Raw genomic sequence first — 7,703 nt, 5'->3', positions numbered from 1 at the left:
ATATACCATCGCTCGCGAACCGCGACGCACCGCGGCTGGTGATTAAATTCCTCGTGTTCCCCCCCGGCGGCGGGGGTATATCCACCCTCTGTGCGGCGCGGTCCCATAACTCAATGAACCGTACGCGATATCTCTCCCCGCGAGCGCGCCGATATCGAGGCGCCTCTCCCCCTCCCCCTCACTCTCATCTTGGTGCGCTCGCGCGCGCACAATGTGCCCGTGCCCATTAATTTCAGGATCAAGGTGAACCGGTGTGCTCTCGTTTAAGCCCGCTCGATTAATCCCGGGAAACGGGCGTAATTATTTATACGATGGCCGCGGTGTCGCTCTCTCGCGCGGGATGGGGAGGGGGGGTGGGAGGGGGGAAGGAAAGATTCCGGGCGATTTACGCACTTGCGTGCCCCGCCGCCCGTGGCCGCGTGTTGTGCAATAAATGCGGGCGATACCATAAATCTCTCCCCGCGGCCGGTGCAACGGTGAATACGCCGGCGATTCCGCCCGGCGTAATTACGGTAGCCAGTATTCCTGCGCCTCGTCGTATTAGGCGACGGTGTAAATGAGCTTATTAAGCGGCGAATTAATCGGCTAAATCTCGGCGCGCGCGGTCGTGTTCGAAAGTGTAATCGATAGGGAGCAGTTTATCGAGATGCCTCATCTGTAGGATCTCGTAACGCATCGGGAGCCCGTCTGTTATTCGCTAATATTCGTTAGTATCGTCGTGGCGTGGTAACGCGTCGTTAACTCCGTATACTTGAGAAGCACACGCGGGTAAGCAAATCCTAAATTATTATCCTTATCCTTTACCTTCAACTATACAAAACTCGCTGGAAGAAGCGTCGTTTGCGCGGCGCAATCGCGCGGCACTTTTGAAAAAGAATGAGTTCATCGCGTTTTCCCGCCCTGAACATTGTCATACACGTTACGTAAACGTTCGCAATGACTAATGACGTGTCGCCGACCACGCCCTGTGACTTTTCAAAAAACAGCCTTACGTTTCACTGATGAAACGCGCCTTTCGTCGCACACGTCAGGGGAGGTTCAACAGATTTGCCGATTCCGATCGAAACGAATATCGGACAGATCGACGATCCGACGACGTCGAGATTTTGCGCAATGATTCTGGGAGGCTTGCCGGCGCTTGCGTATCGACGACGATGATTTTGCGGTCGCTCGCTGCGCGTCCGCGATAGTCCAACTTTCCTACCGCGGGCTTCTCGACTTGGCTTTTGTATATACTCCCTATTAACTGATCGCGCACGTGCGCTACTTCGCAACGTATCGACAGTGATGAAGAGAACGGTACCGCGGAACAAATGAGGTGAGGGTTCAGTTGTGTATCTGTACGTACACGGAGTATCCGCGGGGAATCTGAGCGCTGCAGTTATAAGCGGCCAATCACGATTTTATATCGGTCAATGGAGAACTTGACATGAAAAAGGCAGACAAAGGCAACCGTGAACGTGGACTTAAAGATATTAGGGCAGATTATTCTTCCATATAAGAGCTGTTTTACTTCGAAAAGAGAAAAATCACAAGCAGAATACTCTTTGTTCATGCGCGTTCATGCGCCTTGTTCGTATATCTACGAGGTAGATCCGTAAGAAATTTAAGCATCGCAATTATAAGCGGCCAATCGCGATTTCATATCGATTGCAATTGAGAGCTTGACACGAAGAGATAGACATAGGCAACCGTGAACGCGAACTTGAAGAGATTTTAGGGTAGATTACTCTTTTTTAGATGAGAGCTATTAAAAAAAGAAGTGTGCAGTAATACTCTTTGTCCACGCGCATTCTCTCCGCGTGTCGATGCGATCGACTTGTATAGTGGCGACTAACCGACACGGTGAAACCTTTCCAGCATGTTGGCGTCGCGACGACGCGAGAAACACGTCGGTGTGTCGCCTGCGTCCTTAAGCTTAGCGCGTAAAAGCGGCTACTAACGAACACGTGCACGCACGAGCACGCGGCCGCGGCATGGCAGTGTTAATGTACATTGCATAAAATATGACGAGAGGAGCGGTTGTGCAGGGTTCGTGCCATCCATTGCGAATAGCGGCTGCCGGTGCAGCGCGCGGCTGTGTATTGCCCCTCGGTAAACACTGTCATTATAATTCAATTTAATATTAATTTGTACTCGTCCCTGCAAGCGGTGCTCATTCCGCGAAAGCGGACCGGGGAGGAGGCAGACGTGAAAAGATTGCGCGATCATCGCTCCCTCGATGAAGACCTCGCGATGTAACGTGGGTAAGCGCGAGTGGGGATGAGAGGCGCAAAATACACGGATAAACGAACGAATATAATATGCGTGGAGTCTGTTATTCCAATCGTTATGAATTGCAAAAATTTGAGGAAATTAAGTGTATACTTACATATTTTTCTTAAATTAATTTACTTTATAACGAGATAAAGTCGTACAAATGGGATATATATATATTTGAATGTAATTTATATCGTTTCTCTTATCATCTTATATCGATGATAATTAGGATGCATGTCACGTGTTGTGGAAAATAAAGAGATGCATTCGATATAAATACCCGCGAGCAGTTTCTGCGGAGAAAAGGATCAAAGCGAAAAAAGAAGGGGATCCTGTTACAATCCGCCGAATTGGAACTGACAAGTTGATCCGAGATGGACGACGTGCGACCAGTTTTTAAAGACGGGTCACCTCCCAATTAGCAATTATTGAGACGTTCGAGCGATCAGCGCGGAATTTTAAGGAGACTACTCGTGAGAGGCGAGACGATCATTCGCATGAAAATATTCGGCCTCGAGACGGTGAATCGTACGATCATCGTCAGATGCGTCGGCAGACTTCCCAAATATTGACTAGAAATTTCTCGCATTTTAAATACATTAACATATTCATAAGCGTGGCAGAAATTTAAAATGTATTAATAAGCATTGCATTCTAACATCCTCCTCTCTACTTCTATTTGAATGACAAAGATATTTTTTGTAAAATCATAAACACCCTGCTTTACAATGGTTTCGAGAAGTTAGTTTTTAGATTTTAAATTAAAGGATATACTGCATACGCACAAGAGGAAGACATTTATTAGGTCAGAAATAAGAGACGTTGTCGAAGGTTGAGAACCGTGGGCCACAGGATGATGGATGGTGGCGTTCTTGCTCGTTCATGAGGAAGTTATTACGGTTTGCAGGAGGTGGCTGCCAAGATGCAGAGGGCAAGTCAAGGGTCGAGTGAGAAAAAAGAGTAGAATGTCGCGCGGGCCCGACGGCACGCGGTCCTCTCGAAACCTCTTGAAAAGTGCCTCTCGATTAAGTGGATCGGAGTAATTGGTTAATGACTGCTGACAATCCTCGATGGTCGGTTCTTGCGTGACGCTTGTGCACCAAACATTCCTTCACCTTCTTAATTGTTTGGGCAATACAATTGTGTTTCTTTTAAAATATAATTAAAAATCATATATATATATATATATATATATATATATATATAATACAGATATAGATAAATGTACATATAAATATGAGTTACATTTATTATTGAAAATACAGATAAATTTTATAGACAGTTTTACCGTGGACAATTTTATCTCTATAATCTGATGACATAAAAAAAAATACGAAGGATAAAAAAAGTCATCGATTTGAAATTGAAAAACGAAATTGAATGAACGGGACAGAAGAAATCGCTCAAGAATATAGTAAATTGCAATACCGGATGCACGGCGAGCTACTTATCGACGCTCGTTGATCTTAATGACGATGTGTGCCGGTCGTCGCCCACCGATAGACGAACCGTGTCGCAACGATCGACGTTCCCCCATCCCCCTCGCTCTTTCGCACGCTAGCTGATTTATCGATGTGCCCTCGAATTATATGCTGCAGCTCGACACCACGCGGCTTTCACCGACGACGACGATTGCGGCGCCGTCGTCGTGTTCTTTTGTCTACTCGGATTTCGACACCGGCCACGCCGATTGTCTTCGCTTCTAATCGCGGGTATCGTGCGTACATATCGATACGCGTAACGACGCGACCGACGACATGCCTGCACGACCCTTCGGCGCGTCGTTTTATCGCGGTCGTAAGTACTTCGCCGGGGAATGCGTGCCGTCTGCAAAAAATCGATCGCAATCGGAGACACGAGGACATCGACTCGTGCGAACGATCGGTTTCTTCTGAAATTGGTTACCACGCGGGAATTCAATTATTTGTCTAATTTCTTAAGTATCTTAGATAAAAAAAAGACTAAGATTTATTATAAATTTCGATGTATTAAACATTTTTCAGAGCCTCTCTAGAGGACATGCCTGACTGTCGTAATGTCAACTTGAATCGTTGAATCTGTGGTGCAAAATTCCCAAGACGCGTTCTCTCCATAGCGGTTTCGTGCCCCTCTCTAAACCGGCCTGCGATTAACGCTCGCAATTTACGCGCGGAAGCCGCCTCCGCCTCGCCTCGCGACGCGACGTGCACTCGAAATGATTTATACGCGTTCCGTCTTTGTACGTGACGCGTCGTTTACCACCCGCTCTCCGGCGGAAGATTAATTAACCCCGTGGCGTTTCGGGGAGAAACGTGCTCCGCCTTGAGCGCTTTTCGCGCGGCGATGGCGCGGGGATCGGGGAGGGGGGGACCGCCGGCTTCGGTTTCTTAATCCAATTTCGTGGTGCATTAATCTAATTATGCCTAGGCATATGCACGTGACGTGCAATTATGCCGGCCGGTCGCACCGCGCTGGACCGCTTTCGTAATGCTACGGCGCCCGGACGTCGGAGGAGCTGTCGGGTCGGGCAAGAAACTCGTCCGCGCAGAGTGCCCTAGAACTGTCGGTGGGATGATGCCTTAAAGATAGAATCTCTTCTCCCGCAATTTGAAGTTAATTTGTGTCTTAGGGAAAAATCCGTTTGCCGTAAATGAAGAGAAATAACAGTCGTTCTTCCTCGTGCCCTTATTTGTTCTCTGAAACGGAAATGTACATAGGCTGAGAGATTTTTATCTTTTAAAGAATAGAGCGTTTAGTGAAGTAAATTTCGCTTTAACTGAAACATTAAATTTTAATGTTTCATGTTTACTTGAAGTTTGAAAGATCGACTCGTAAGGATTTTAAATAAAGATCATGAAAAAAGTGACCAGAAACAAAAAAATCGAAATACAGAGTATTCATATGGGAATTAAATTATACCTCAGTTCTTAGGGATCTGAGTCTTTTTTAAGAAGATTTGAAAGTATTAAGATACATCGCTTGTAAGCATCTATCGATAAAGCACTATCGCGTCTATCATCGATCGTGGATGTGAACATCGATTCAATGGGTTTACCAGCAAAACTTTCGCTTCGGCCCAGTAGTGGGTTTCTAAGTTTCACATTAATTACATCACCGTTTTGCCGATCTCATAATAGGGACCGCTTGCACCCGCGATGTAACCGCGGAAGTTCACGCGCACGTTCGCGCCAAGAAAGTATTTGAGAGAGAAAGAAAGAAGCGAGGGGAGGTAAACGAAGCAGTACGTCGAATAACTTCCTAGAGGCGCGCCTGTCACGAAGCCCCGGGTCATTGGTCACCTCGTTCTTATCTCGCACTGTCTGCGGCGAATCTCGAAGGAGGCTTATGCACGGCGCCGTTGCACGGCTCGTCGTAAACAGAATTAATCCATCTACCGCTTTCGTGATTATAGCAGCCGGTTTGCGCAGGGAAAAATATGGTAAATTTATCCTTAGTAAAAAAAATTTCGATCAACAATCTGGTTATCGTTATTAGTTATCGAACAGGATTCAGTCCTAGTAGACTGCGACATTGTGTCCGTAATTATATCACGAGAGCTGCGATCTACAGATAATCATAATAAGAAACTTGAAATTTATTTGTTAATTGCATTGCAATTGGTTTCTATAATGATCATTCGCGCTTTCTTTATCAATTAAGTGTTATGCAAAATTTACAAACATGTAATTATACGCGTAACTGATTTATTAAAAAATCTAGTATTATAAACTCACTCTATTCTGTGACTTAATGAGTTTATTTTCGCATAACACAGATTTTACGAAAAAGAAAAAAATGAACGATAGATAGGAATAGCCTCGAGTGCTCTCATGTTTAATCCAGACTTCTGGCTGCGGCGTGTTGGAACTTTCGCGTCGATGTGGAAGCGATTAGTTCGCGAAATCGTTTAATCCAGACCACCGTGTTGATGCTCGCCGGGCGTCGAGTCACGACCGTTACTTTCTTCCAACGAGATCCTCTTTGGAGAAATCCGAAACAATCGTCGACACGCCCATCCCACGTACACCTAATGCATGCGCTTCGTTAGGTAACGGGTAACAATGTTTCGCCGGGCGCATATAGATATTGTCTTAATGTAACGTAATAACCGTGAGCTATCGCAGTTGTGAATTTACCTCGCGTGCGGGTCTCTTCTGCAAAGTTGGAACAATTATCTCGAAGCATGCAGTCGTTTATTATCAGAGCTAAAAATGTTTTAGCAAACTTTTATTAAGATGTTCTTACGATCTTTTATAAAACTTAATGTTCTTTTTTTTTGCCAGAGTAAGAAATTGTACATACAGCTCGATAAAAATCTACGTGCGGGAAACTTATCCGTTTCCTACATTTCACGTGTATTTCAATCTTTATAAGCGCAGCGTGCTATTATTCGATCTGCTACGCCGCAAATTACTACATAGCCTTCATATGCGTAGAAAGCGTATAAACCTCTTACATTATTTTACGGATCATTGTGATAATAAGGAATCCCCGGCGATCTCTTTTTGTCACCGTCCACTGACGTTTCCGTGTTGATCTAAGCAAGCGTGAAGCCGCGCTTCACTCGTGATACTCGTGGATCGCAGCGCGCGACGATCAAGAGAATCACGACCGTTATTTTCCTCGGACGAGATTCTCTTTGGCGAAACAATCATGGACACACCCATCCGCGTAAGCAGGCGCATCATGTCTACTTTGTTTAGTAGATAACTTGCAACAATGTCTGTTCCGGGCTGTACGGACATCGCGTCGTGTTGCTCCGCAAATATCTAGTATCCTGTTATTTACTGAACTGCATTCTTATTCAATCCATTCTTTTCACCACTCGCAAATCGAGATCACGATTTTCTGTTTTATTCCAGATATGTTTCGTGAACTTCACTTTGAACTCTCTTATTTTCTTTTGTTGGAATTTACGGTTACGTTATACGATGCTTTATATAGAAGAAATATGATATTATTTTTTTATACTTCTATCTTTCGGTATGTACTCGTTTCACTTCGCTTCTCACGAAGTTTCCTCATGATCGTTTCCCGCCTCTCTTCCGCGAATGACGATCTTCGGGGGGGAGGGGGGGGGGAGAGAGGGAGGCAACGACGATGCAAAGGCACTGCCCGCGGTACTGATTACCTGCCATTCGTAGTTTCGAGTGGTGACTGCCCTTGCTACGGAAATTATGAAACCGGTCCATAATTGGAACTTGACTAATGACAAGACGGGTCATTGCGTATATTATAGCCATGGATCGGCATTAGCTCTCGCGCGCGGGCGCCGAACGCTTCACGGAACCGCAATAGTGCGCAACTTGTGCTCCACGTGGGAAAGGGATGCATTAAAAGTGCATCAAACGGGTGGGGAAGTGGCGAGCGGTGCCGAAAGGCAGGCATTCTGTCGAAATTAACATAGTAAAGGCGGGCATCTTTTGCACTTTCGCAACAGAGATTAGACATATATGAGCTCCACC

This window comes from Wasmannia auropunctata, unplaced genomic scaffold (genome assembly GCF_000956235.1).
Source record: "Wasmannia auropunctata unplaced genomic scaffold, wasmannia.A_1.0 LD336076.1, whole genome shotgun sequence".
NCBI classification, from domain to species: domain Eukaryota; kingdom Metazoa; phylum Arthropoda; class Insecta; order Hymenoptera; family Formicidae; genus Wasmannia; species Wasmannia auropunctata.
The sequence above is the reverse complement of the archived record's forward strand: the minus strand, read 5'-3'. Positions refer to the sequence as shown.